Here is a 16,262-nt window from a genome sequence, read left to right on the forward strand (position 1 = left end):
ATGTGTTTTTTCACCAAGACATTGAAACATTTTCTGCAGGGATATTGGCACCAAAAGTGGGTATTTTAAGCAAAAATGTGACCTTGTCCTGAAGCTGACCAAGTTGTTTTTGTTTCTAAACATAACATTACATCACAGCTAGGGATGCACTATATTTTACTTTTTGCCGATAACCAATAAACCAATATATAACAACTCATTTGGCCCATAACTGATACCAATATCGATATATCCACTTCTTTCCCCACCATCAAGTTCCTTCTGTAGTGAAATTAACATCATATTATGCATACTCTTTATCGTGACGGCCCACCAGCAGATGGATACATAAAACACAATGCTTTTCACTGTATGTAATATTCATTCTTTCTGCAAAGTAAAATAAATATTTTAACTTTGGGTTGATATTTCGCACATGTTCACTTTGTCGATAAAAAAGACTATTGGTTTGTGATATCAGCAGGAATCAGCATGTTGGCCGGTTCTGATATTTCATTTTCAAAGCCAATATCTTCCGATACCGATGATGTGCCAATATTATTGTGCATCTCTAATAATAGCATTGTTGAAAAATGTTTTAAAAAGGCAAAGTTTTAATGCATCCTTTAGATAATAACATACAAATGTAACATATTGTCAGTTGCAGAAGTGTATTATTCAAGAAATTGAGTTGAACATGGATGAAAGATGTGATGCTGTTACTTCGGTTTGGAAAGGCACAGTGCAGCATGTAGATGGGACGTGGGACGGGACATGGAGGTCCTCTGCATGTGGAATAAACCGTGTCAAGGGAGGAGTGGGCCGTGTTTAATCACAACTGAATCCTCCCTTCGTGACACAGGTCAAGGCCGGGTCCACCATGATGCACATCATCTGTTCCCGAGTGGAGACACACTCACCAAAACCTGCTCCATGGTAGGTCATCTGCAACTCCAAGCTGTGAGCAGCGCAGGGCATCTGGAGTCACACGGTTTCTTGGCTGCGGTGTGGTGATTAGGGGAGACAGCTCACCAGTGGTAGCCTCTACGGGGGTCTGTGGGACAGAGAGAGTTGTGTGTGTGGGTGCACGTAATGTATTCACACTGTTCTTGGCCCCAGGGCAACTGGGGGAGGCAGCCAGCTCACCAACCAGACTCCATCTTCAGGGAAACTGTGGGAGTGTGTGTGTGTGTGTGAGAGAGGATTTTTTGGTGCTCCTTCCATGATACTTGTCAAGCATCCACACTGATACCGTGGACATGTGAGCGTACCTGTGTGTGTTTGCATTGTTTTGGATTTGAGACTTGTAAACACTTGTTATGTAATCCCTTTACTGTGTGTGTGTGTGTGTGTGTGTACACAGTTTCTTGCAAGTACATGACTAGAAAAAATGTATGTAACAAGACACACACACACACACACACACTAGCCTGCTGTGTCAAAGTGAATCATAGGCACACTGGCATTTGAACTGGTGTAAACACCGCATGTTCAAAAGATCTGTCCTGATCCTTAAAAAAAAATGTGTCGCTGACTCCGTCTATAACCCCCACTCACTTTCTCTCTCTCACACACACTGTCACACACAGTGCTGAAGACTTTCTGTGTGGACAAAGTGTGTGTTTCTGCCCACTGGGTACATCATGGTCAAGAGGCAAGAAAACCCCAGAAGCTTGGGCTGGGTCACGAATCCCCTCGTGGAGATATTTCCATATGATACTTTTATGTCACCTGAACTATGACTGCATGGTGTCCTGAGACCCGGCAATCCATATTCATCATCTCGGGGGGACATGATCAGAGGCCTGTATTTTGAACACCATGCATGCAGCCTGTTTTTAGTTCTCATGAACTGTACAAAGGACATCTTAGACTTTATAATGATGTAACATACACACAGTGGGGGTGTGATCAACATGACAAAACCTGTATTTTCAAAAAGGGGGGAATTGCAAAAATATACATACATTTTGTGGCAGTAAAAGAAATAAGTGATAAAATTTATAAAGATATATTGTTTCTGTTCTTCATATGGATTTTGGGAGTTTTCACTACATTATATTAAGGCTACTTTGACGTGTTTTAAGTGTATTTAAAGTGGATGTTAATTTAAGCTTTTCAAAATACACATTTTAACCCATGTCCTTTGACAGTGGGACTTGCTTCTTCTCAGGAACAGGGGTGGATTATAAGAGAATGGGTCCCTGGGCAAAGATATGCAAAAGGCCCCACCATCTCTTCTGCACAGGAGCAAGACACACACTCTATGGTGGTTTTGCCTCTTTTTGTTATTGTTATTGTTATTGTTGTTTTTCAAGAAGCAACTTCAGGGCTGAAAAATGACACCAGTGCCCAAGTGCCAAACACTGCAATTCCTCTAATGGCCACTTGAGGCTGGCTCCAAAAGTGAAATCTCTAAAGACTCCCATGAATGTCCAATTTTACAGCAGAAATAAATATGTTTGCAGCCTGGTTCAAAAAAAAAAGTTTTGGTGTGGTGTCTCTAGTTAATGTCATAATTCATGACAACTGTATGTAAGGTGAATTTTAATTAACTCACATGTTAACAGTTTTTAAGGCTTAAAGGTATGCAAATTTAGGTACACGGCTGCTTGAGTGATTTGGTCACTCCTGTCTCTGTGATTAATTTTGTGCCTGTTGGTAGTTGTTTTGCCCCTTGTATTTTTTTTGTGTTCCTTTGCATCTCTCAAATGTCTCTTTATCTCCCTTTGTAATCATTTTAAGTCTCCTCTGGTTGGTATGTTTTAATTTCAGTGACATTTAGCAGATGAAGGCCAGCAGGGGCAACTGACTGCTTGTGAATTGACCACAAATGTGCCCATGCAGTAATCCATTCACATTAAATGTGTGAAACGATTGACCAAATGTCCATTACAAGAAATATGCTATAAAACATCATAAAAAACATTGATAAAAAAATGTTTGGGATATGTTTCTTGCATCCCAGTCACTGAAATTATGTAAAAAGAAGTTTTTCTTTCTTCTGGGTATAAGGAGGTTGGATTTTAAACATCAGCTACCAAATACCAAAGTTTTCCACATTCTTAAAAATCCAAGCTAGTAAATACAGTGTGACACTGATATGTGTATGAATCACACAGAATGTGGGTGTCGATTGGGAAAGTAAAGGTCTGACAAGACTTTGTTAACAAGATAATGAATCATTTGATATTTAGTTGAAGTGTCAGAAGACAAGCTTCTGTGTGCAAAGTTCATATTTGCAAACAATTAAAATACACGCCTGTTGAAGTGTAAAGAAACCTCAGAGTTGCAGTTAATTGTGATGTTGGTGTCAGAATTTCAGTTTCTTGGTTGTGAGAAATTAATTCATCATTAACTTTCAGTGGAATGGTATAGCCTTTTGTTCTTTATTCTGAGTCAGAATTTTATTTTAAAATCGTATTATCCTTTTAACCCTAGTGTTACAAACACAGAGGCAAAGTGAGATCGAGCCCAGATTGTGTGTGTGTGTGTGTGTGTGTGTGTGTGTGTGTGTGTGTGTGTGTGTGTGTGTGTGTGTGTGTGTGCGTGCACTGATGACTAGCAGCCACATAAAGTGAGAGAAAAGTGAGATAAAGATACACTATGTGGACAAAAATGGAGACTGTTTAACATATTATTCAAGTTAACTCAGTTATATTTATGAGTCCATGATCAAAAAAGAACATAAACTGTGGCGAACAAACCTTTGTGATAGTTAGACATTTGGTTCAGCAGTTTAATCTTCTCAAATGAATTTGACTTTTTAGATTTCGGAGGCCTAAATGGAATCAGAAGCAAAAAGCTAAATTTTAGGGTTTGAACAAACACCACAGTTACGCGATTTAATGTCGCCACCACATTAAGACTGTAAAGCCATGTTCTGTGCAGCTTAGTGTAATGGCGTTATGTCATCTCATTTAGCCACTTGTCAGCAATCGTCTTTTTAACAGATAAATAAAAGCTTTAAAGTTCGCCAGTGGGGTATTTACTTACATATTTTATGTTGTAGAACATAATGTGAAGTCTCTTAAGCTTTTCAACCGCAGACCTTATTTCAGACATCTAACCATAAACCTATTCAGAAAACACATTGAGATGAGAGAACTGGAGATGCTGAAATGGTGACAAATCTCCAGGTTTTAGGACTCATCCAGTACTAGGGTTTCTTTTCAAACAGTAACTATAAAACATAAAACCAAAAAAAGGTGTGCTAACATGTAAGTGTAAAATAACTTCAGATATCAGGTATGTAAGCTTAGCTGCAACCACATGATGCAATTCCTTCAACAACAAAAAAAACCAAATATTTCTCAACAAATATATTGTTTAAAACATCCGGCACTGATATTTAACAAATCTACTTACAGACAATGCGTCTGACAAGTCCGCAGATGATGGATTGGACTGGATTGTGGGAACATCCTCATTTGACTACTTCATGTCACATCCTGTCTAAATAAATACAACATCCTGCCTGAATAAATACTGCCACTAAGTGGCTCCAAACATTCAACTCCATACATTGTCCACAACAGAAAAGGTTAAAATAACATTAGATAAATGGAACTAGGTTTTCCATACCATAAAGTGGTAGGTGAAGTATTGATGGAGTAAAAGAGTACAATATTTTTCTGTGAAATGTGGTGAAGTAAAAGTATAAGGTAACATTAAATTTGAAGAAAAATAAAGCACAGATAGTTATCTCAAAACTGTACAAAACAGCACTTCAGTACTTAATGCACTGGTAGACTTATAGACTAGACCAAAGCTGTTGGATCTGTGATGGGAGTTTGCCCATGCAGTCTACATGTGTTTAGTGGACTTGAAGAAGGCTGTCTGGTTTGGGAACTTCAGAATTTTGTCTCTGCTTTTTGCAGATGATGTGATTCTGTTGGCTCTATCAGACCGTGTCTTTCAGCATGCATTGGAGCAGTTTGCAGCTGAGTGTGAGGTGATCAGTTTAGGGTTAGTCAGAGTTAATGTTAGTCCGTATTTCCAAGTCCTAGGCCATGGGTCTCTGCCAAGAAATGGTGAACTACTGCCATTGGGTTGGGAGAGAGCTGTTGCTCCAAGGGAAAGAGTTCAAGTATCTCAGGATCTGTTTATGATTAATGTTAAAATCAAGCGTGAGACCGACAGGCTGATTGGTGTGGCAGCAGCAGTTATGCCGGCGTTGTGCTGGCCCATTGTAGCAAAGGGGGGCTGAGCCAGCATTAAAGTTCTTGATATAGTAGTTGATCTGTATTCTCACCCTCACCTATGGCTGTAAGCTTGGGCAGTGACCGAAAGAATGAGATTATTGATTCAAGCGGCTGAAATGAGCTTCCTCTGTAGGGTGACGAGGCTCAGTCTGAAGGCCCTGACTCACCAAGTTGATGGTCGGCTCTAAGTCAGTGTTGGGCCGTTGGCGAGTTTATGTCAATCTAGCTGCTGCAATGTGACCTGCGCCTTTGGACCTTTTTAACGTTTGTCGACATTGTACAGCCAATTCAGCGTGTTGAATTGGCGTCAAAGACACAGAGCTCATATGACACTTCAGCTCAGCACATCAGAAGAAAAATCGAGAAGAGGAAAGTAAACAAAGTGCTCAAGTTAAGAGGGCATAAGATCGATATAAACTTTTTCTGTAAGGTCAAATTGTTTTTACTTTGGCAATTGAGCTCTTTAGCAGAAATGTTTATGGATGGTTTGTGTTTTTGTTCACTGGCAGATGGTAGAAAGAGTTTTCTCTATTAACATTGGATTGTGTTGTTAGTATGCTTACTGTCTAGCCAGCTAAAGACTAAAGACGTCTTCTGGTTTTCCTTTTTTAATGACATTACAGACAGCCATGGTGTAGAGTGTTTCCTCTCACACAGGTGTACAACTTACATGCTTGTTGGCTGTTGGTTAAAGTCTTTGAGATGTGTTTATGTGCATCTTTTTGGCTAAGACAAGGTGAGGATGTGAGGAGCAAGAAATCCAGACAGAAATCTTGGGGGAGTCATTGCACATTTATGTTGAAACAGACCAGTTGAGATAGTTCGGGCATTTCATTAGGATGCCTCTTGAACGAATTCCTTTAGAGGTTTCCCAGGTACATCCAACTGGTAGGAGACCGAAGGATAGACTCAGAACAGGCTGGAGTGATTTTATGACATCTGGCCTTTGAATGCCTTGTGATCCCCCAGGAAGAGAAAGTGTTGCTGCAGGTAGGGATGTCTGGACTACCTTGCTTGGCCCTGCTGCTACTGTGGCCTGGGCCCAGATAAGCAGGGCATTAATTGGACTGATGGATGGAAGGAAACCGAGAAGTCTGCATGTTCAGTCTTGAGCAGTTTATTATTATTTTTTTAGATGCAACACAGACCTCAGACCATCAACAAGCTCCTTGTATGTGTTGTAGCTGTTCATTCAGTGTCAGAGCCTAATTTGTTTTCCCACCAGATCCCCACAGCAGATGGAAAACAGCACATTAAGGCTGATAAAGTGTGGCGCTACAGTTTTCTTCTGTTGCTCCCATCAAAGGGAACAGACATGAGGTAGTTGGCACATGTCGTGTAAGCCTGTCGAATATCTGTCATAAAGACATCCTTGGTCCCTGCGACAGATCACCTCATTAACAGACTGGTTTATTTGGATCCTCATTCCTCCCGCCTTCATTCCTGTTTCTGTCTTACATTCGTTTATGCAAGTGTATTTTTATATTGCCAAGATACTGAGGTTTTGATCATCGGTGACGCATATGCAAGGGAGTAACCTGTTACCATGCACTTGTTCCCTGCGTGTGCACACACACATACAAACTTACATGTACACACGCACCCGCGTGCGCACACACACACACACACACACACACACACACACACACTCAGTGAAACAAACTGTGCAGTTGCATCAAGTTTTTCTGGGCTCACTGAAATGTCACACAGCATTTGTACAGAGAACTTGAGAGAGGCTGTTGTGGGGGTTGTTGTGTCCCTGTTATTTCAGGTTTAAACCCTGCCAGAGACGATTATACCCTGTGTGAAACTTGTATGCTACTTATCAGGAACAACATGGCAAGTCCTACCCAGACAGCTAAGAGTCTCAGTAACGGACCTGAGAGACTGTCCTCTGAGGCTGTTGTAAATCTTGCAAGTTTGGAAATCAGACTTGGAAATCAGATCTTTAAAATTGGTGGAATTCTCCTAATGCGTCTCTTGTCATTTAGTCCAGTGATACAGAGCCTGGGACTTCAACAGGGTGTCCAGGACCCCTAGGGGTTCCTCAAAATTACTATGAGGGGGGCACCAAATTATTGTTCAATAGCTTTAATTTTTAGTTTTTTTTCTTGAAAATATGATGAAAATAATGAAATGAAAATAAATCTGAGACTAAATATTAACATTGATGAAACATAATTTGTTTTTTGCCACATTTAATATTTGCAAAACGTTTCCTCACTCACCTGCCTGAAAAGAAACACTGCAGTCTGAGGCTGTGGACTAATATGCCTTACAGTCTTTACTTACCATGCATTTTTATACCGTATATGTAATAGGGGATCCCTGCTACATCTCTTTCAGTTAAGGGGTCCTCAGCTTGGAAAAATATTAAATATCCCTGATAATGAGCATCATTCAGCTGCAGTCCTCTCACCAACTGTTTTCTCAAACAGATTTTTTCTCAGACTGTAACATGGGAGATTAGTGAAACATGTTTTTCAAAGGCTTACTTTAGCATTGAACTTTAATAAAATAATAGTTTAGTAAAATCTGTTGAGTGCCCCTGTAATTAGTCATCTTTTGTAGATGATCTGTCAATGTATGTCCTTTAGAGCGTCTTATTTTCACAACACACTCCAGAGTGTCAAGTGTTCGTAACTTAATTTGAACAAAATAAATATTTCTGTTTTTAAGGTCCAGTGTGAAGTATTTAAGAGTGTTTTCATTAGTTTTTCAATGACCTAAAAATAAGAACAGATTTGCTTTTGTTACCTTGGAATAAGGTTGTTTATATCTACATACAGAGTGGGTTCTCTACCTTGGGAGCCTTGTTGTTTCTACAGTAATCCAGAACAAATAAACCACACACTGGCTTTAGACTGGGTCATTAGCATTTTTTGTTTGTTTGTTTGTCATCAACTTTTTATTTTTAACATGGAAAATAAGCACCAAACAATAATACACAACATTACCTGGAATCCCAATCACATATCACAATATAATAGGCTTTAAAGAATCCACTGTAAAATTAATTAAAACAAAAAAGGAAAGAAAAAATCTAACTTGAAAAAAATGTCAAACTTCATGAACAGTTAAAATAACAATAAAAATTGCAAAGAAAACAAAGTTACATTGGACTTACAGGAGCTATGACCCAGCTACTAATGACATCTCATTAGCATTTTTGAGTTACCAAAGTTCTTCTACATACCTGGCACAGAGGAGAAGTTCAAGTTCTGCAACCATATGACCATATATATAAATCCTACACAAAGGACCTTTACAAAAAGGTAGACCTAAAATATATAATAATTTCTATAATAATAACTCTGTCCTCCACTTGATTAAAAGTGATTTCCAGATCTGGGCCTAACCTCAAATTGAGCTTACAAAATAAAACAGTTTAACTGCTGCTTTAACATCAACTTCTTCCTTTGACACTCTTCCAGTTCAGTTTGTAGCTTCTTCAGTTTAAAGTATTTCAGCTTTCATTTCTGCCAGTTTTTCAGATATTTCCAGCAATTTGTAATATATTTCTGCATTTTCAGCCATTGTTTTAAACTGGTTTCAGCTTTAAGCATCTACATGCATGTTCCACAGGAAATGCATTTTCTAGTTTTTTAAAGCTTTGCTAATCTGAACATGTGCTTCAGTACCTGCACGTTGGTCAATTGAAGGACTTTGCCACCAGCTGCTATAAGGAAGAGAGCTGGAAACAGCAGGTTGGACAAAGCTGATGGGAAAAGAAAAAAAACAATGGGGAAATGTGCATTCACAGCTGTTAGAGACTGCTTTAACACTTTACTTCTTTTTGAAGTGGCTTGTTAGAAAGTAAAAACATCAGGACAGAGAAATGTTTTTCACCTGCAGTTGAGAAAGCCATCAGCAAGGTCCCTGTAGTGTAAAGCGATCTGGAGGAAAAAAGAAATTCCAGTGTTATCATGCCATTATACTGGCATAAGGAGATGTTTTTGAGGATGAAAAAGAAGGTCTTAAAATGGATCTAAATCAATAAATATTAAATAAATAGTAATAAAATTTCAATTTGCACCAAACACACAAACACTCACTCTGTGTGTTGCAGCACACTCTGGAACAAAACGGATAGGTTAAATAGACTACAACTTATTATGGAGGCCATTTATTGTCACCCATAAAAAATAATAAAACAAAACATTATGGTTAGGGATCATAAAGGCATGTTTTGATCAAATGTAACTTTTAATGTGAGTCTTTTTGACCGTCATTGTCAACTTTTTAATCAGCAGGTTGACAGTTAACATGACAATAAAAGTCAGAGAGGCCTGCACAAAAAATTATACTCATATTTATTGTGACAACAGTGCTCTCATTTAAGTGTGAGGTGACAAAAGTGTCAGATTGGATTTGCACACACACCCAAAGTGTATAGAAGCAGATCAAGAGAGGCCTGTCCCTCTCTTTGAGGGATCAATTATAAAATAAAGTTCTGTGACTGTAATATCAATTTATTCTTCTCAGAAACATATTTTAGTGCACTGTTTGGCTGTAATATGAGAATTTGTGAACAAGATGTGAGTACCATACTGTTTACTGTATTTTAAAATTGGAAGTTGAAAAAATTGAGATCAAATAGAAAAACTATGAAGTGCTGACAAGATATAAACCAAGCTTGCATTACATCACCCAGCAGCTGTAGCTCTTATTGGTCATTTCATTCCTTTTAATTACATGGCTGGTAGGCTTTTAGTTTTTATTTAGAGTCACCGCTTTGATGAGAAATTACTTATGAAAACTTTTAAATTAACTTCTCACTGTCAGACAACGTGTAAGATTTGATCTTCAAGCTGGTAATTCAACATCTCTGTGTCCATCATTCTCTGTTGCAGTTTGTAAATTACCCTCAAAAGGTAAAGAATTTCTTTAAATAAGGTAAAGTTAAGGCTAAAGTGACCTCCTTTAAGCTATTCATTTGAAAGTCTCATTTCTTGTTTGACCTTTATCTTAAAGCACTGTTAGCATGTTAGCATCGGTGCAGGTAAAGGTCTGGTTTGCTTGTTAACTGATGGCACTGATGACTGCACTGACTGCTTTAGCATAGTTTCATTCTGAGAGAGAAGACTGTTCTGCCACTGACAGCTCTGTTTTAACAGCCTACATTCTGCGTGTGCAGCCAGAAACTTGACAACAGATGTCGCTTCACGTGATGCTCCAGAGGAAAAGACTGCTCATTTGGCTTAAGACATATCTCTTCCTTGCATCTCTCCCCCACATCTTACGAGGGAAGAGCTAAGATGCAAGGAAGAGACACGAGTGAGGGAAACATGGATGCGAGAGATAAACAAATGGAATGAACTCACAGAGACAAAAAAAGAAGTGGGAACTTTAAGTCCTTCTCTGTGTGCTTATGTTAAGAGCCAGTTTGTGAGTATGTGTATGTGATCCAAGGTGAAGGCACCTTGGTTCATAGTTTTCACTCTCATTATTGGCTTTCTTGCACAAAAGTATGCAGGCCTCTCCGACCTTCATTGTCGCCATCATTGTTACCTCAACTGTCATCGACAGGTGATAGTGTACATCAGAGAGGCTTACATAACAAGTTGTATTTGATCAAAACAGGCCCAACTGATCAATGTTTAGCTGTTTATTTGTGGCGATAATAAAGGGCCTGCATAAAAAGTTATAATCTCTAACAACTCTAAACAATCCAGTTTATCCCAGAGTGTCACACAGAGTGAGTATTTGTGTGTCTGGTGCAAACAGCAGCAGAAGAACCTGCATTTTAACATTTGTTTACTGTGATTCTTTTTTATCAGAAGTCAAATTTTCCTTCGAGTTGCTGAAATTGTCAGGCGTGTGAAAGAATGAGGACCCAAAATGCAGAAAACAAAAAGAAGCAGGCAGGAGTACAAACAAAAGGTGATCTTTAATGCTGATAGTAAAGTCCAAAAAACAAGCAGGTATCCAAAAACAAAGTAAATATAAAGCATGAATCAAAAACCAAACAAACAAACCAGGATCAAACCAGACATGACACATGAGGAGTGATAAATACAAAATAAAACAGGAAACAGAACATGAGTAATTTGAAACAAGGATAACAACACAAAACCAAAACAAAGTCCACACTATAACTCAGAAGCCCAATCATAACAGAAATGTTATCAATTAATATATATATATATTGATTTAAATCCATTTTAAGACCAATTTTTTCATCTCAAATTCTTCTTTGTCAAATCCTGTTTTTGAAAACATCTCTCATGCCAACAAAACAACATGATAACATTGGAACTTCTTTTTCCTGCAGATTACACCACAGGGACCTTGATGGTGGCTTTGATGGTAGCAGTTTCCAGGTCTCTTGACCAATGCACAGTACTCAAGCACTTGTTCAGATTAGCAAAACTTTAAAAGATTATTGTCACCTTTAAGTAATCTGATTTAAAGGTTAAACTCTTATTTTCTAAATTGATTTCACAATGAAATGTCCGAAAATTGTGAAGCTGACATATTCAGACTTGTTTCCCAACCAAGATTTAGAAACCCTAATATGTTCAGTTTGCCATTGTTGGGACTCTGCCTTGAAAAGGGTCACCAACTGTAAAAGGTATCCAAATGACTATCATAAATAAATATTAAATATTAAAGCTGATGTCTAATTGTGACTGAGCACCTGCGTGCTTATGTTATGAGCCAACACATGCAGTAACAACGAAGACGTGGCAGGCTACTGGCAAGACTATGGCTCCATCCTACTCGTCCGTTCATCCCAAGAATTTTGATAGCCAATGTGCAATCAATTGGCAACAAGCTAGACAAGCTACACTGCTGTATCAGCCACCAGCGAGACATGAGGAGCCGCTGTGTGTTCTGTTTTTCTGAAACCTCACTAACATCGGATATCCCGGACAGTGTCATACAACCAGTTGGCTTCTCTGTGCATCACCCTGATGGCTCGTGCAAAGTGACCGGCAAGTCAAAATGAGGGGGAGTGTGTTTCCTGGTGAACAGCTCATAGGGCACTGATGTGGAGGTAATTTTGCACTCCTGTTTGCCAGTACTCGAACACCTCTCTTTTAAGTGTTGTCTCTTTCACACACAGAGAATTCCCCTCTGTCCCACGGATTGCTGTCTACATCCCACCTCAAGCCAACGCTGCGGTAGCTCTAGAGGAGCTCTATGACACAATCACAACTACGAATGATATAAGGTAGCACAGTACGAGTTGAGAAAAGGCATTAAGTCAGCTAAAAAAACAACACCTGGATAAACTTGAACAGCATTGCATTAACAGGGACTCCAGACACTTGTGGCAGGGACTGTAAGCCATAAAACTAAGCTGAGTGGACTCACTACCACCACCACTTCATTCCTGGACTAGATGAACTCTTTTTATGCCCATTTTAAATATGTCATGAAGCCACCAGCAGAGGGATACACTCACTGTGGAGACACTTGACAAGACAACACATCAGGTGACAAGGTTTGACAGGCCAGATGTCCATTCTGCATCAAGCTCTCCAGGCTTGGCTCTAGAGGAAAGAAGCTGAGGAGGACCAGATTGTCTGTGCATGTTTTGCAGACTATACTGGCAGCAAAAGCAGGGTCCACCACTGCTTCTTACAAGACAAAGTAAAAGGAGGCTACATTACCTGTTGTGTGCAGTTGGCTCTATTCTTTACTTTTTGCAGTGTTTGGTGGATAGAAAGCTGTCACTTGCCACTTTTAAAGTGCAGTCATCTCTTCCTGCCATGGGAGGGTTTTTTTCTCTTATCCTCAAGCTATTCGTGACATACTGTATGCACTTTCTAGACCCCTGAGGACATGTGGGGCTGGCCTACTGACTGTCCCAAGAGTCAGAACTAAACATGGTGAAGCACATAAACTTCCAGATGATGTAAGACAAGCCCAGACTCTGACCACTTTTAAGTCAAAGCTAAATTGGTTCCTTTTTTATACGGCCCACCCCACCCTCTAATGACTGCCAACTTATTTTACACTTGATTTTACATCATTTTAAATTATCTTTTTTTTTTATCTTTACACCTTTTGTCTGCACTTTTGCTATTTTAAATTGTGATTTTAATTTTAAAATATTTAAATCATTTAGTAATATCTTTTATTGTAAATTTGTATTTTTTATTATATTTTATTTAATTGCTCTGTAAAGCACTTTGAATTGCCCTGTTGTATGAAATGTACTATATAAATAAAGCTGCCTTGCCTTTCCTTCCGCAGCCTTTGCCATGGTCTTTGGCATCCTCTTCTGGCTGTCTGTTGTAATTACAATTATCTGCAGTGGCACTCTTCAGTTCAAATATACTGTGCTATTTTCTTGAAAACATCAACTTCTTACTCTTTGGCAATTTTTTTTAAACTGAGGACATTGCCACATTGCCACTTAAATTCATTGAACCCATCCTCATCACCACTTCATATCAAACGTAAACAGTTTGATGGATCACTGGCTCATATGTTCTGGTTCTGCACCAGAGTCCAGAAATTTTGGTCAGGGGTTATTCATTGTTATTCAGATGTTTATAGACTCTCCTTATCATATTCAGCTATTCTTGGCTGGTCACAATAACTAGAAACTCTAAGTCAATGGAAAATTTTGTCAATTCAGCATGGAATGGTCATCACAAAGGAAGTTATCCACGCAGTCTGGAACAAAAAGATATCAGCCTGTTTTGAAACCTGGCTCATGGAGTTCTCTAATACTCTATACATGGAGAAAATTGGACATGAGCTGTCAGGGAAAGCAGGGAGTTTTAAACAGATATGGCAACCCTTCCTTGATTATACCACAGCACTACGAGGACCCTCATGACACCTCACTGACTTTAACTTTCAGTTGAATATTTGTCTTCATGTACTTTTCATAATGTAATGTGATTTTATCATAGGATGACCACAGAAACATACTTAGCAGAGTACATTGCTCTCCACATGTGTGGGGAGTGATGGGAGGAGGTGGATAATGTTCTTTTTTTTGCCACCTCAATGTTGTTTGTCTTTTATCAATGGAAAAAAACCTTAAATAAAATATTCATATTATACTGAAATAAATGGTGGCTAAATTCCATTTACTTATTTTGACTTAAGCTTGTTTCCATCGTAAATTCTGGATCACTATCACTCTAAATGGAGCGCTTGGATACAACAAAGCCATCATTAGTGTTAGTAGTATCACCTGTGCTTTTCCTACTATGACCAGTCAAACTGTCTGCTGTGAAAAAGATTCGTGGGACGTGGCTCCCAAACACTGCAATCTTCACGTACTCACTTTCCTCCAGTTCACAGCGATTACAGTCAGTGTGGTTCTTTTATTGTAATCCTTGATAAGTAAAGAACGTCTGCTAATTCTCTGTTCTTCTCAACAAGGAGTCCACCTAGATCAGGGGCGTGACCTGGGCAAGGCCACCCCTGAAATCTGACTGGCCACACCCAGGTGCCCCAGGTGCAATTCAGTCTCAATGATGCTCTGGAAATACATGAACTAAAATATCTAGGCACAAATGTGTTGATATTTATGTCGTCTTCCAAGAAAAGATGAACTTTTGCACAACTTCCAATTAAAATTTGAAAAAAAGACTTTAACAAAGCTGCTTCCTGTGAAGCAACAAAAAATTAACACACACGTTTACTCACAGGCTCTGTTGGTGTCCCCAAATGTTCTCAAAAACCACATCTCTGTGCTCTTGCTCCACTCTTTTTTTATATAGGCCAGCTTTTCCTTACTCACCAGTTCACTCCTTCTCTTTTTTCTTCACTTTGTAGGTCTCATTCTGCTGTGCAGCAGAGAAAATCCCTCTCATCTAGCGATGCTGGTGAATTCAGGGATAAACCTTCTTGCATCCCTAGCAAGCCAAACAGGAGTGAAGCCATGAGACATACTCCAGATGAGGATCCAAAGATTTCTGACTACACTGGTTTAGCAAAAAGGTCATGTGACTTCGACAAGAAAACAACTCAGTGAGAGTGTAGAAACTAGGGGTCTACTTCTGTTTCTCAATGGAGCACCTCCTCGTCTCATGGGCCTCCTCGATACTGTGATGTGTGTGACCCAGATCAGTCTCAGTGCTCCATCTTAAAGGTAATCCAAATATGAGGAGCAAGGAGACTTGTGCCACAGAATCACAAATATCAATTTGTGTTGTTTTAATGTGCACAGAACAGAGACAACTCAGGCAGTCACCCAGTCAGGAAAAAGGTCCTGTTTTCTTGGTAATTTCACAGGCCGGCTCAAAAACTGGAGACAAATTGAGATGGATGGCATGAACATATAAGTTATTTACAAAAAACAAAAAGTTAAATCAACAATACAACATGTACCATCAGTAATGCAATGTATGCGTGGATGTGCGGCAGTGTGTATGTGCAAAACAAAAGAGCAGACCAGGTGCTGCTGCCAGGCTGAGAGAGAGACTAAGACTGAGGAAGACGGGGAAATTTATTAGAGCACCAAGTTGGGCCCAGATGTGGCTCAATCAGCTGACGCCCTCCTCTCAGCTCCTGCAACGCAAAACAGAACCAGCGATACAACTGCCTAGTGCGTGGGAGGAGGGTCGTTATGGTAACATGACACTGATGTCCCTTAAATGACTGCAGTGGCAGTATGATCATTCAGATACAAAAGATATGGCAGGTGATACAGCTCTGCCATCTGCTGGCCTCTCAGTTTAGCTGTCAGCCTCTGATATGACCAGTGTGCCAAACATTGACACACACACACACACACACACACACACACACACACACACACACACACACACTCACTCACAAATACACTTGAGCTCACTGCATAGTCACACAGCAGGTGCACAGAGAACTTTGGAAAGGCTGTTTTAGGAGTTGTTGTTCCTGTTATTTTAGGTTTGACCCCTGTCAGAGATGATTCTGCCTCATGTAAAACCTCTCCACCACAATCAGGAACAAAATCGTGACTCCTACCCAGACCAGTATAGAATGGAGACGATAGACTGTCCCCTGAGGTTGCAGTGAATCTGCAGGTTGAGGCAATTTATCAGATTTTGTGCAGCTCCCTCTGACGACACAAAAGACTATACAACCTTTTTGTGTTATGCAGTGGTACTTCCAAAGGCCCTCTAA

General features: G+C 39.5%; 1 long non-coding RNA gene across 2 annotated transcripts; it reads right to left on the reverse strand.

Moving 5' to 3' along the window:
• Window positions 1–609: 609 nt before the first annotated feature.
• On the reverse strand, window positions 610–15,839 carry LOC148188895 (uncharacterized). 2 transcript variants are annotated; one of them, XR_015777130.1, is made up of 5 exons: window positions 14,437–15,839; window positions 9,033–9,079; window positions 8,825–8,901; window positions 900–1,033; window positions 610–764 (listed from the first exon to the last, which is right to left on the reverse strand). It is a non-coding gene; the product is annotated as an uncharacterized LOC148188895 (long non-coding RNA). The 2 variants fall into 2 exon arrangements; XR_015777129.1 differs by having other exon boundaries at window positions 610–1,033.
• Window positions 15,840–16,262: the final 423 nt, after the last annotated feature.

The sequence above is a fragment of the Plectropomus leopardus genome, chromosome 8, assembly GCF_026936395.1.
Source record: "Plectropomus leopardus strain MGB_pleo_1.0 chromosome 8, ASM2693639v1, whole genome shotgun sequence".
NCBI classification, from domain to species: Eukaryota; Metazoa; Chordata; class Actinopteri; order Perciformes; family Serranidae; genus Plectropomus; species Plectropomus leopardus.